This window comes from Thamnophis sirtalis, unplaced genomic scaffold, assembly GCF_051295495.1.
Source record: "Thamnophis sirtalis isolate CommonGarterSnake01/CBP01778 unplaced genomic scaffold, rThaSir2_p1.2 scaffold_5, whole genome shotgun sequence".
NCBI lineage: Eukaryota > Metazoa > Chordata > Lepidosauria > Squamata > Natricidae > Thamnophis > Thamnophis sirtalis.
The window spans coordinates 104846150-104861607 of record NW_028261385.1 but is presented as its reverse complement, the minus strand read 5'-3'; positions in this window follow the sequence as shown (position 1 = coordinate 104861607).

Below are 15458 nucleotides of genomic sequence, written 5' to 3'. Positions count from 1 at the left end.
AAGCATTGGTATGAATGCAGTTACTTTTAAACGCCCTTGCCTTTGCATGTTTACTCACATATTTTTTGAAGCAAATATCTAAATTCTTGATATTGAGGTAGGTGTTTAAGCCATTTCAATTGCTAGATTCATCCTAGTTTTTAGAAATTACAATCTTTGCCTGCAATATTGTTTCCTATATGATGTCCCAATTACTTACCTCCTTATTTCAAGAGCTTTCCAGCTGACCCAACATCTGTCATGTATGTGGGATGGGTAGCTATATAAATTTAATAAATCAATTAAGCTTTTCAACAGCTAATTCTGCAATGAGCTCATTGCTCTACAGACGATAAAGAGGACACATGAAAGCTCACCAGCAACCTATAATCTTAGTGATAACTGGATCAAACATTTTTAATTGGTTAAAAGTTGGTAGAAATTTTAGTCACCAATAAAACTCTATACTCACATCCAAGAGTACTTTGATATGTAACAAAATATTGTTTGTGCAAACACCTTTTTTTTTCACTTTACAGTCACAACTGGATGATTTACCTACACACATGCAAAAGCAGAGAGGAGTGAAAGTGACTTCCCCTACTTTCCCTCCTCTCCAGAGGAGGAAAAGTGAGAAGGAAAAAAAGAAAGAACAACAATGCAACATATGGTTTCATTTTGCTCAATTTCTGCTTATCTTCATGCAGGGCTGGCTGTATTTTGAGGTTTGGCCCCTTTCCAAGTCAATGAAGCCATACAGATTGGAGCAAGTGGTGTGGGTGGGTTTCCTAACCTTGGAATGCACCTCTGTACATACATTTTGACTAATAGCAAAATGTGGACATTGTCGCTTAATGCAACTTCAACTTCTTTTTGGAATTTCTGAAGAGCTAGTTTGGTCTAGTAGTTAAAGCACCAAGCTAGAAGTTAGGAGACTTGGGTCTAATCCCAGTTTAAGCATGGAAGTTGCTTGGGTGATTTAGGGCTAGTCATTCTCTCTCAGCCCAACCCACTTCACAGGATTGGTGTTGAGGAGAAAACAGGAGGAGGAAGCAGTATTATGTATGTTCGCCACCTTGAGTTACTTATAAAGTATTTATAAAGTTACTTATAAAGGCCATACATGAAGGGATATAATAAAGGAGGGATTGGAATTCTAATAAATAAAATAGCAATAGCAATAGCAGTTAGACTTATATATCGCTTCATAGGGCTTTCAGCCCTCTCTAAGAGGTTTACAGAATCATCATATTGCCCCCAACAACAATCCGGGTCCTCATTTTACCCACCTCGGAAGGATGGAAGGCTGAGTCAACCCTGAGCCGGTGAGATTTGAACAGCCAAACTGCAGAACTGCAGTCAGCTGAAGTAGCCTGCAGTGCTGCATTTAACCACTGTGCCACCCCAGTTCAAATAAATAAATATAAATTTGTATATCACACTTTTTACTTAATTGGCCTGCTTGGGGTTCAGAATACATTATATTTTCTGTTTCTATCATATCAATTAAAAAACAGATATATCACTTCTGGAAAATGTGTTCAGATCATTCTTCTCATGCTAAATTAACACTCTGGGACTATTCAGATTTAAAAACTCTTTTAAAAACAATTTTATGGTAGATATGAATGGGTTCTGGGATCCTTACACTGGATCAACCACTAGTGGATAACAAAAAAGAGGGTTTGTGGTTTGTTTGTTTGTTTGTTTGTTTGTGAATTTTTAGATTGAAAGATAAATACCATTTGTAAGTGGCCATCCACTGGTAGTATTTACAATTACAACATATTTCTACTACCTAGAAATTGACAGCTAGACCATAGAAAAATATTCTCTGTCTGCTATTATAGGCAAGAGATTAGTCCGCCAACCTTTGAAAGACAAATATAGGCCAGTGGATTGAAAAACGATGTTACTATTGTCTTATGAATAAGTTGCCCATAGATGTAGGTCATGCATGGCTGATTACAATGAAATATCTTTCATTTATCTTTTATTAAAAACATGTAAAATTATATGCCATATATATAAAGCCATATAGACAGAAAGCTCTCCTCCTCTTCCAATGTATCCATACTGGTAGCTAAATCTTAAATCTTAGTCTGACAAATAAGACCTGTCATTGAGAACATGGAGTTCATATAGTCTTCCTAGCACTTGAGGTAGGACAGGAATCTATGGGTGGAAGCTTTACAGTGAGAAATCCAAATTGAACTAAGCAAAACAAAACAAATTGAACTAAACAAATATATTGACTATAAGAGGTATTCAGTAATGGAACAGCCTGCCTCCTTAAGGTGGGTGCTCCATTACTGGATGTTTTCAAGAAAGGAACAGACAGCCATTTGTCCAGAATGCTGTGAGGTTTCTTGCACTGACAAGGATTTGGACCAAAAGACCTCCAAGGTCTCTTTCAACCCTTAGAATTCTATGATTCTAAGAGGGATAGTATAGCACACTTAGCTGCACCTATGATGCTATCTTAGTGATGTTAGTGATCTTTCTGAAACATGCAACTTTACCTTCAAGAAATAAGGCCATTTGGGGATGAAGAAATATGTCTGCTCCTAAATGTCTCCTTTACATCAGTGGTACCCAACATTTTCAGCTCTGTGAACCGGTGGCGGTGGGTGGCAACAGCAGGGGGGGTATTGTGCGTGCAACCTAATCTCATGCATGCGCAAATGGAGCATTGCATATAAGCCTGATGATTGCATGGACATGATCCCAACAGGCTGCAGACTGGTACCAGATTGGGGGTTCTAGATTATCCATTATTTGCTGCCTAACACTACTACCATTGTAATGCTGGAATCATTCCTCCTTAAATGAGAATGGTTCATGATGCAAAATAAATCTAGTCAATTACAGAACAAACCACCTAAGGAAGATCTGTAGTTCCATTTTCTATTTTTAGCAACTGATTACAGCTTAAACTTTAGTCAACAGTTAAACAAACTGACCGTAAACCTGGTTCATTTCCTTGGAAAACTAAAATGATAAGATTTCAGCTTCATGTGAAAGACAAGTCAGGAACCAAGTGAAACAGAACTAAATCCTAGTTTAATTCTATCTCTAGCCACATGGGAGGAAGATCAAGAAAGCAGAAACTATACAGTCTAGCACCATGCTGGTTATTTTCTACTCTGGATGTGCCTAAAATGTTACATTAATGTTTTGAATGCTAGATGAATAATTACTTTACTATCTTCACAAAAACCTATCCACATAAATTTGGCTTGCTGTCAAATTGAAGATTGCAAAACAGCTATATAAAAGGTGGGAGGTTTTTTTCCCCCAAAAAATCAAGACACTATTCTCTTCTTTGCCAAAGAATCTATTAAGTAAATCCAATGTATAAATGAATGAGCAGAGACATCTAATTACTGTTCCACAGCAACTTAAGTTTTGTTTGTGCTTTAAGCTATTTCCAAAATTGCTCGTAAATGTATTGTGCATGATCCATCCAAAGATAAACTCTCTTAAGTTCAAATGAATGCAGAGAAAAGAAATCCAAATATTTGCTTAACTCTTCCACTAAAAAATCACCACAACTTAAAACAGCTTAACCTCACCTAATCTAAAAATCTTGGTATACGTTTCTTTGTATGCAACTCAAGTGCTTGCAGTAGATAGTGCTTATAGCAGTAAACTGACTTTTTAAAACAGTTAGTGTGTACTTTTCTTTTAAGAAATACCTGGTGTAAAAGTGAGAAACTTCTGAGTGTATTACTATACCACACATCTCTTTTTTTCTGCTCAATCATGTCCAATTCTAGGAGGTTGCCCGAACAAGCCCCTGAAGTTTTCTTGACAAGATTTTTTCAGATTGGTTTGCCATTGTCTCCTTCCTGGGGCTGAAAGAAAATAACTGGCCCAAGGTCACCCAGCTGGCTTTCTACCTAAGGTAGAATTAGAATTCATGGTCTCTCAGTTTCTAGCCTAATGCCTTAAGACCAAACTTGTTCTCATGTGTCTTTTTTTACTTTAGCATAAGACTAAAAGGGTTTATTTCATGCAATGCAGAGGGTGTTCAACACTGAAGCTGGTTATTGGGTTAACTGAGAAGTTGTTTCCATAATTACTCTTGCCTCCAGCTAGATAGGGTTTTACCCAGAGACCATTTGGAATACTGTGTCCAGTTCTAAAGGTCTCACTTTAAAAAAGATATTGAGAAGATCGAGCAAGTCCAGAGATAGGCAACAAAAATGCTGCAAGGTCTGAGGGACAAAACGTATCAGGAAAGATTGGAGATACTGAATACTTATAGTTTGGATGAAAGAAGAGAAAGAGGGAACACAATTGAAAGGGAGTATTTTCAATATTAAGCAAAAATTAAGAACACGGGGGCATAAGAGGGAAGTTCAAAAGTAATATTTGAAAGTATTACTTCACAAAAAGAGTAGTGGAAGCTTGCAATCAATTTCCAGCGGAGGGCGGGAGGGGGAGTGTTTAAATTTAATTTAAACATGCTTGGGATGGACACATGTTGATCATCTGACAAAAGTTCTAAAAATAAAAAAATAATCAAAGGGCAGACTTGATGAACCAATAGATCTTTTTCTGCCATCAGTTTTCTATGTTAAAAAAAAAAACGGAGAACCACAAAAAAAAATTAAATGAGGACCTATAAAGTAGGGTTTTTTTTTTCAGGAGGTGAAAGCTCTGATACAGCTATGAAGCTATGACTTTAGGATTGATGAGTACTGACTAATTCACAGGACAAATTTATACTTAAATGTGTGAGCTTAATAGCAGGTTAAAAAAATCCTTAATACATTTCATTATTTTGGATAATAAAATATACATCCGACATATGTAAAGGAGTATTTTTGGCTAGGTAGGTAAATGATGAAATATTTATTACATGAGAAATTGATTAACTGATTGAAAGTCATGGCCTTAATCACAAGCATTCTTGCTACTTGTAAGAATGGATTAAGTAATCTCACCCACTCATACAGAAAAAATGTTAAATTATTGACAACTGGAGATGAGTTTCAGAGTGCCTAGCCCTAGTACACATAATTCTGTACACAAAAGAGAACTGGATCTCAAATTTATCAAGAGTACCAATTTTTCCTCCAGTTCTTCCAGCACAGTTGGAAAATCTAGACTCAAAATTTTGTTGGGCTACACAACAAATGCATCTCATTTGCTTTCAATATCACCTCTTCCTGTGTTTGGCTATTTAAGACAATGACTCAAATTTGTTTTTTTTATAAATGAAGTTGTTACATTAAATTGTAGCATAAATAAATCTAATATGAAATAACTGTACATAATCAGAAATATAGTAAATTCTCTTGGTCTTTCAGAGCCACTGGGTCTATTCTTAAGACAGCTAAACACCGAAGTAAAGACAGAAAAGGGTTTTCATACTCCAGATAAATCTTGAATGGATTTATCTGAAACAATATTATATAGTATGGATGCTCAGTTTCACTCCAGTTGATCAGATTGAATCACTCCTTCAACTTAAATCCTCAGACTGAATTACTGAACCATGTTTAATATAATCAAGTATATTTGAATTCGTTTGGACATTTGATGGGCTTTGGCAAGCACATAGTCCCACTTTTATCTAACTGAATTGATTGGATCCTGGCACAAGTACTTCACTCTCAGTCCATTTAACTTTTGAGTGGAAAACAGATAATATTTAACATCCCTGGCAGATAACCTGCAGCTTCTGAACTACATCTATCACCTCCAGGGCTGCCCCAACTAAATCAGCCATAAATCATTTTCAGTTGTCCTGCATTTCTAAACTGGAAATGAGCAAATCTTGTAGTTCCAGTCCTTAAAAGAACTCCCCTATTAAAAACCAAGAGAATGAAAAACCTAGTCTTTTCCACCTTTTGAAGGCACATTCCACAAATTCTGGCCTCAACCCTTCACAGAACATTAAACACCAAAGGTCACAAACCCTGCTTTGGCCCACCTGATTTTATCATAAAACAGGCAAAGAATGGCACCCACATACTAGCTGGTTCTTAAATCACAGTTTTATCTATCAGAAGAGCATTCAATTTTCTCACTACATCCTTTCCAAATATTCTTTAAATTGGGAGTCTGTCTAGTGCTGTTTACAGAGAATGACCAGATCAGACCTTAGAGAGAAAATAAAGAAGCCGACCTGTTGTAAAAGCTATCTCAACCCAAAAAATTGTCTTTAATATTTATTTATTTATTTTTAAAAAATATATTCTTTTTTCATAATTTTAGTCCAAAATCATTAATTCCCCAAATTGTGGTTTCTTTTTTAAACATAACTTCCTTATTTTTTTAATCAAAATCAAAATAAATTTGAAATATTTTTAAATAAAAAATAAAAACTAACAGAAAAACTGAGACAATAGAAAGGTCCTAATGTAGAGAGAATTAATGGATAGATGTGCAATAAAATAAATGATATAGAAACCAAAAGACAAACAATGACTACTGATTTCTTTTACAGCAGATATAAATAGAAAGAGTTGAACTCTTGGTTTACAAATACAATGTAATCTCCATTTTTTAAAGATAATCTATAAATATTACTAATATTAAAATCCTTATGTCATGCTTTCATTTTGTTCTATTTCAGGCAAAAAGGGCAAAAGAGACAGTTGGTATGAAATTTAGCCAATGTCTTTTCTTTAACCAGGTGAATTTTGTCATCCCAGACAGCAAAATCACCTTTACCAACTACTCTTCCACTGTGAATCTTTCTAACACTGGGCATATAGAAAGTCTTGCTTCCATTATCATATACAAGAACAAAATGCCAATCATTTCTTCCAAACTATGATTTATTCTTTAAATAACCCACTTTTTCATCATTGATAAGAAACTGATATTTCAACCAGAATTCTTCCATTAGAAGAAGATGCAGATGAGTAAATGGTGGAAGATTATCCTTCCATTTTCTCTCCAAGACTCCAAATCAAAATCAATATCTCCCCAAAATCAATTTTTAACAAAGCTCACTGCTTGAGTCTACTAGGGAGTCAACAGTATTTAGCTAAAAAATGGGCTAAATTACCATAAATCATCTTTGTATTTTTATAATCTGGTCCTGGTTAATTTAATTCCTTTATTTATTTATTTGAAATAACTGATGTACCATTCATGAACAAAAGCTCTTGAGCCAGCTGGATAAAATTTAAATGCAACAATAATTACTAAAGCCATTTGGGATAAAAGAAATATAACAAAGTTTACAGTAGCAGCAGCAACATATGGAAAACTATTGCAAAATGTACAATTCTTTAAAAGAAAGCAAAGAAAATTGTCCAAGTTAAAGACCACAGAAAACAACACTGTAAGCTTTTTTATTGCATGTATGCCAAGATGATCTTCAAGATAATGCAGGTGATTTTCTGTGGGTATTCTACAACCAGGTGCCACTACCAAATGAATCCTCTGCCTCTCATTGTGGAGTGAAGGAATAGGAAAGAAGCCCTACAGAACACCTTAGCTTGCCCTAAGCTCTTTAGAAATTTAATGTCTTCTTGTCCTGAAACATCTAAGTTTGAGATGACTAAGGAGACAAACAAGTGAAGACAAAGAGAACGTTGACAAGGCAAGGTTGCCACCTGAGTTGGAATAAAAGGTCAATTTGGAAAAGGCAGATAATACAGTAGAGTAGAGTAGAGTAGAGTAGAGTAGAGTAGAGTAGAGTAGAGTAGAGTAGAGTAGAGTAGAGTAGAGTAGAGTAGAGTAGAGTAGAGTAGAGTAGAGTAGAGTAGAGTAGAGTAGAGTTCTTTATTGGCCAAGTGTGATTGGACACACAAGGAGACAATCTTGGCTTAAGGCAGGAGAAACGTCCACAAAGTACCATGATAGAACATTGATGGATGTGTGGAACATGAAGGAGGAACTGGGGGTAAAAGAGCAAAAGAAACATATATAAAAACAATTCTTTGTTCCACTCTTCCCCACAGAAGAGTATATATAAGAAACAGATCAGTTATTTGTGTAGCACTTCAAAGCCATTGTGTCTTGATTTTCAAAGCACATACTCTACTCTACGAAGCCTCCATGATGCAGAGATAGAGATTTCTGATATCAATCAATTGGCAAGTTGAAACAGGCAGTTTTTACAGTGGTATAAAACCCAAGATGTCAAGAACAAAACTACACATTGGGCAATCTAATATCTTTTAACCATCTATTGTCAGACAAGAAGGTCAATTTTAAATGATTGCACTTTTCATAGCAAATTCTAATTTGCTACTAAGCTGTTATTGCCTTATTTCTAATAGAAAATATCTTTGATCTAGGCTTTAGCAAAATAATTTTGAACTGACTATAATGGGAACATTAGATTCCATTCAAATCAAACTTAAACTTGGATTGTTCCTACTTAGCATGCTCATAATGTCCATTAGCATATTTTAGCTAGCAAGGTAGCACAATCACCTGGGAGCTACTGTTGTGAAATGTTGTAATATTCTGATATTGTTACTAAAGTCTCCCATACTGTATTAAGCTTGATTCCTGGTTACAGCAAAGATACCTTTGTGTAGTTTTCTTGGTAACAGGACAGAAACAATTCAGTGCTGCCTTACTCCAAACTGACTCCCCCCCCCCTTTCTTAGGCTACTGGGATTTCTCAATGATCCCCCATCCAAATATTAACCAGATTTAACTAGGTGTGGTTTTTATTAGGTCAGCCAAGGTCAGTTATACACTGCCATTTGCTGTGACCTATTCCTATTCATTTGTATATGTTTACCCATTCCTTAGATTTATACTCAGCTTCCCTTCAAGAGCTCCAGTGTACATAGCGCTCCCTCCTCCAGTTGGGGGATTGGGCTGAGAAAATGACTTTAAAAAAGTGAGTTTCCATGGTGCAGAGTGGAACAAGAACTTGAATTGCCCCACTCCTAACTCAACACCTTAATCACTACACCATACTCATATTAGAGAGTATTATTATTAGTTTTAGAAAGTAGTAGTAGTATTAGAGAGCCAATATGATGTAGAAGTTAAGGAACTGTGTTAGAAACTGGGAGATTGTGAGTTTTAGTCTTGCCTTAAGCATAACCCTAAGCTGGGTAAGCTTGAGCTAATTATTTTCTGTCAACATTAGGAAAGAAACAATGACAAACCATTAAAAAAAAATCTTGCCAAGAAAACTGCAAACACTTGTCTAGGCAGTGTCTAAGAATCGGACACAATTGATCAGAAGATTTTAAAAAAAACACTCAGAAATTAAAAAAGAAAAGAAAAGAAAACATTCATGATTTTTACTGTAGTTTATGGTCTTTGGACTCCCAAGGGCTGGACCTCATGCTATTATAGCAGCCAACAAGTCCAGAATAAGGTAGGTTGAAACAGATAAGACTTCCAGCTGAAAAAAGAATCTGGCTATGCAACTGAGGAAATAATCTAGAATCCATGAAAGCACAAGAAATGTGATCAATTCTGCCATATAATGTACTCTTGTTTTTCCACAGAGACAGTCCATCTTTGAAATTATGCACCTAGTCCAGCAAATACAAAAGTTTTCCTCTCCAAGTATGAGAGCCGCACACAGAGCATCTTCCCCGTACATCTACTGTATGTTAGATCTACGTCCCATCTTACTTCCAAAATAGAAGACAGAGGACTAATAAGTCCTGGTCCTTCATAGGTGGTGATACCCTGAGTCTCAAGACTGCTTCTCGGACATTATTGGAGCATTTTGCTTTCTTCCCCTTAGGAACTTCTTACATTTCCGTAGTTTTCTCCAGAGCCTTTCCCAAAACAAGAGAAACTTCAAGCCGACAGACTACAAAAATTAGCATGGTTATATGAATTTAAGAAAAAGGTCCTTTTTTTAAAGAGTTAGTGCTTGGTAGGAGTGGGATGGGTTAAAGGGACATATTCATCAATATAGTAATAAAGATAAAAGCATCCCAAACCCTACTTGCTCCAAGCCATTCTTTGCAAGGTTGTCTGTTTCACCAGACAAGAGTTCAAACTGAACCTCAACCTCTCAGAGCTCTCTGCTCAGCCACCCAGACGGCATGGCCAACATGGAGACTCTCTGGACTCGCCAGGTATCATCAGTGAAGACTGGCAGACATACTTCACACCTGGAGGCTGGTAAAGAGCTTTTAATTATTTTGAATTAATGGTTAAGAGAGACAATATCCCTTTATCATCTCATCATTAATTACTACATCCTCCCGATCACTGTGAGTTATTTAAAATGTAGGGGATCTCAGAAGTGTTGCACTAGTTTCTTTCTCTTGGCAAGATGTAACTTGATGGGTGAGCTGGTGGTTTGAGTGCTCTTTTTAATTACCCAATATGGGGAGATTATATCTTTGTAATATTTCTCAGGCGCCTAACTCAGAATATAATTGCATGCCTGAGCTATGGAGAGAGTCACTCTTTGTATATTAGCTTATGGTTGATTCCCTACAATCTTCACAGACGTACTTGGAGTTGACTAGAAAGGTAGCATGGGCCAGGATTATACCTTTTAAGATTTCTGTCTTCGGCTGAGGATTGCCACAATTTTTCAGTCCCAAACAGAATTTTATCCTCTTGGTCTGGTGCCAAAAAAAAAGGAATCTGTGATGGTGGGGAGAGAGACTCTCTTGTAGCCCATGTGCCTTCCATTGCCTTACATGCATCTTCTCGCTAGTAAGGCCTACTGGCTATCAAAACCCCAAGCTATTACTCATAAAGCAGCATCTATGACCTTACCACCATACTTGACCTACAGGCTGGAAATAATTCACCACATAAAGAGTTTCCTCTGCAATCCCACTTCACACACACACAAACATTTAGGCATCCTAGCAAAGAGTCAAAGGCAAATTCTGGTTACAATATTTGCATAAAGTTGAGATGGCCCCATCTTTGTAAAATCCTTCCATGAGCATCAAAAGAAAGTGAGAAAATTTTTGCAGGCTACAAATGGTTATCCTTCCAGTTGATGGTGTATAGCCAATACTGATTGGCTGCATAGCAAGGTAATGGCATAGGACCATCTTAACTAAGACCACATGAGAAAGAACAAAGAAAATGACACAGAGCTTAATCTGTCAGTTGACTGCAATATACAGCTGTGAACTGCCACTCAAGGAGAAATGGGAAACACTGCAGAGGGAGATAGCCTCATATCCTTCCACTTCATGCCTTATTCAAATGCTTTCTCAAATGCGCTTCATCTCCTTCCACAGAAAACACATCTTTTTTTAAAAAAAAGAAAGAAGAAAGAAAGAAAGAAAGAAAGAAAGAAAGAAAGAAAGGGAGGAAAGGATATGAAATAAATTTAAAGCAAAACCTCTGAACCAATCAGCTTCACAGAGGCTGAATTAATTCCTCATGCTAATTTAGCATCAGCCAATGTTAACAAGCCTCCTACAGACGGTCAGTATTTCTTTTGAAGTGAAACAATATGGTGAAAAGATTCCCCAACTGAAGTTCTTATAAGATGAAAGAGTCTAGACTGCCAGAGTTTATCACTTCAAAGCAACAAACGGGCCATTAACTTAAAGAGTAAATTCTTTGGCAAGGGACAGTATTTGACAAGAATCTCAAATAAGCCTTTTCTAGACAACAGAAAAGGATGATAATTACTGAGGAAATCCACGTCTCCCATGTATACTCAAGCAGGCAAGTTTACACAATGGCATGCATGATTCCATCTGCCAGTCCTGATGGAAGCAGGATCCCAGAGGGTTTAGCGGGAATGGTAATATATACCCCATTATAAACATGTACTTAAAAGAAAAAGGGAAAATAAGTCTGGATCATCTAGGTGGTTTTTAGTGACATATTGTGCCAAATTGAAAACTATAATTCAGAAATTCCAATTACAAAAACAGAAAACAGCATTCCCCACATAGAAATACTTGGAGAGGAAACGAAGAAGCAGCAGTGGCAAGCCTCTTGTTTGTTCTTGAATAACCATGAACTTTCAAAGGCCCTACAGTGCACACAATGCAAGTGGCTGTGGCTGAGATCACTGGACATATAACTGGCTGTGTTCCTCTCTCCCCCCCACCCCGGCACCTTTTTTTCCTCCCCTCTGCCGCCTAAATATTTACATCCAATCTTGCTTTCTGTCAATTCCAAATCACTGCTTCCTATTACCCTCCAGTTCAAGCTGATTTTGATACCTGGGATGGTACTTTGAAAAAAAAGGGGGGGGGCGGCTTTCACCACAAAGATGGATGGGTTTTGCTAAATAGGTACATACCAAGGCATACAAGAACAGACAAGGAGCAATCGGTAGAAAGCAAAGAATTACCCAAGGAATGGTACAGCCATGCCTTGAGACAAAAAGCAATGTCTTCTTAAAGTTTGGCAAAATTACGCACTTTAACTAATCCTACCAAGTGTTGAATATTCATCAGTCAGGGTTAATTTGCTGTAATTAACACAGAGATGTGAGGTGAAGAAAAGGAGGAACTAGGATTATTCCAGGTAGTACTTCAGCTTGTTGCCCTGGGGACTGCAACCAGATTAATTGTCCCAAACTGTCAACCTCTTAGAATACCCAAAGTCAAAAGGATTGCTTCTGAGCACTCTGGGAGGTGAATTCCATACCTTTGGGAATCTATCCAGCTTCTGAAAAGCTGGGTCAGATAGACCAAGAATCAGGTGTAAACAGCTTTCTCTGAACCTACTGAAAATCAACCCTGTTAATACAAACTTTGGGAAATGAATAAGTGAAGAAAGATTCACCGTGTTAATATGTGTTCATCTTATCTAATACAATATCTGTGTTTACTTTTGGTTTTGTCCCAGGGCAAGATCTTTCCTTTCCCCCTTTTCTTAAAAAAAAAAAAGTTCCCAAAATAACATTGGAGCATTTTTTCATTAAAAAAAAAAGATTAATTATAGTTAACCTTATTTACCTCTTCTGAAAGGAATATATAAACATGTTTTGTGTTTGTTCTCAGTGAAATTTAAGGTACATTAATTTTCAATGTAATTTTATAATACACACTGGGAAGTATATTTTACAAAAGCTTGTTAGCAATGGGAAGCTGCTTTTCAAGAACATGCAAATTGTTGGCATGTCTACACAAAGATCTGAATCAGAGTTCAAGCACAGAATCCTTAATAAACATTGCAATATACTTAAGCCACAGCATGCTTATTTGGAGATTTTTTGGGGTCTTTCTTTTATGAGAACACTAGCCGATAACCCAGCGTTGCCCGAGTATTTATTTATAGGGGGAAAATATCTGGACTAAATGTAATTTCTAATGTTGGATTTTCCCCCTTACCAGAGGGAGCGCCCTGGTAGAGTACTGTAAAGCCGTTACCATGGCAACTCCACTGTGCTGTACAGTAGAAGCCATTTTACAGCAATACAATAGAAGCCATTTAAAGGCACAACCGGCTGCATCTTAACAGAACACACACACCGAGACCCCAAGAGGTGCTAGGGGTGTTTTACCCCCACAGTATCTTTCTCCAGGAAGTAAGTCATCTGTGTAGCAAGTTTGGTTGAAATTGTTCAGTGCATTCCAGAGTTACACACACACACACACACACACACACACACAAACACACACACACACACACACACACACACACACACGACAGATGGATACATTTGTCCTCCTCTTGCTGTCACCTATGTTATCTAACAGTCCACAGCATGGGAGTCATAATGTAGATGACTGGAAAAAAATATAACCAGGTTGAGACTGCTCAAGTCAGCTTAAAATTGAGAGAGGTAAGAGAGCTCAAGACTGCATAAACAAATGTTTCACCATCACCTTCACCATCATCAGTTTTAAGATTCATATGTGCAAGCCAACATCTCCAGAGACAATCAGAAAGCCTTGGATCATTCTTTTCTGAAAATTATAACTTACTGATTTGTGCCTTTCTGCTCCAGTTTACCTATTGGTGAAAATTCAACCAAATCTTGGAGAAAAGGCTTTGTCACATTCTAATGTGCTTGTATTTTTAGTGCTGGAATTAGAAGAAACAACAATATATCAACCTCAGACAGAGCCCATTTTTCATCCTATACCATCACGAATTCATTTATATTTCATGGGGCTTGGGGAGGGACCTCTTTGCCCTGTCAACCACATCTGAGTGGGAAACCATGCAATCACACACAAAATATGAAAGTAAGGGAAAGAGCCTCCCTACCACTACCACCACTACTCAGCCACCCAGAGCAAATGTCCGTGTTTATTCACAGCAAGATCTGGAATGAGCCCAGGCAATTTTTCGGCAGGGATAGAACCCTTTCCCACTTTGAGGGTCTGCTGAGTTTTTTTCAGTGGAATCATGCAAACTTGAAAGCGAATAAGGATGCAGAGAAAGAATCTGTTTACTTAACATCTTTTTCAAATTTCCTCATATGTCAAATGGAGACAAATATTTGTATGTGTGTGGCTTAACTTGAAACAAACCAAGCAAAGAAGCTTTCAGCACCACTTCGAAGGGTACAGCTGTTTGTCTCAGGAAGTCTTACTCACCCCCCCCCTCTGCTTTTCCCTGGATCTCTCAAGGATTGTATTGTGAAGTAGGGTGAACAGCTCAGTGCAGCGCTGTTTGAGTCCCTGATCTCCTTCCAATGGGACAAGCAGAATTGGTTGAGAATGATCTATACACCTTTTCACAAGTCATTCCTCTAAATACCTCCGTAACTAATAAGAAACACATGAGTTGGGTAATTTACAATAGACTCTTAAACATTCTAAATGAGCATTTCCCAACCTGATGACCTCCAGATCTGTTGAATTACCCATTTTTCACAAAATAACTTCTAGTTGTCCTGTCTAAGGTCAAACACATACATGACAGGAGTAGGGAATGTTTGCTCAATAACAGTACTTCTTCAGATAAAAAAGTATTCGTTCTATCTTAATTCATTAGAAAAATGGGTACGCTTTGGCTATCAAAAGCTTAAATCCATTGGAGGGGGGAAGCATACCTTGTCTATCATTTTACACTCTCCAGACACTTGTAAGCAATCTTTTTAGTCATCATTTAGCCTGTATCTGCCATCCCTTTAGTAATGTACCTCATCAATCCTCTGCGGCCCATTAATAGCTTCTGCTGCTCTTCTCTAAACTCCTAATTCATCAACAACATTTCTAGGGAATGAGAGACATGCACAATTTAACACAGATACCAGAGACTAGTAGTCAAGAAGGATTTTTAACCTCCTTTTCGGCTGTCCATTTGCTATAAATAATGTAGCCACTAATATTCCCTAGGATCACTCAGAGGTTTTCTTCCTGACTTGCTTTTCAATTGGCCCCTAGGATCTCCCAAACTGGCCCCAGAGCTTTCTTATTCTTTTTTCCTTTTACACCTAAATCAAGCTTTTCTACCAACTTTCCCTCGGAATTCCTGGATTTCAATTCAGTGCTTCTTCTATTCTCCTTCTTCAACCATAAAACTGGTTCCAAACACCTTCTGAGCCTTGCCTCTTCTCCCTGCATTCTTACCTTTCTAGGAAAAGCATGCAAAATGTCCTTCATTCTCTATAAGTTCCCTTTTTTCTCCCCAAT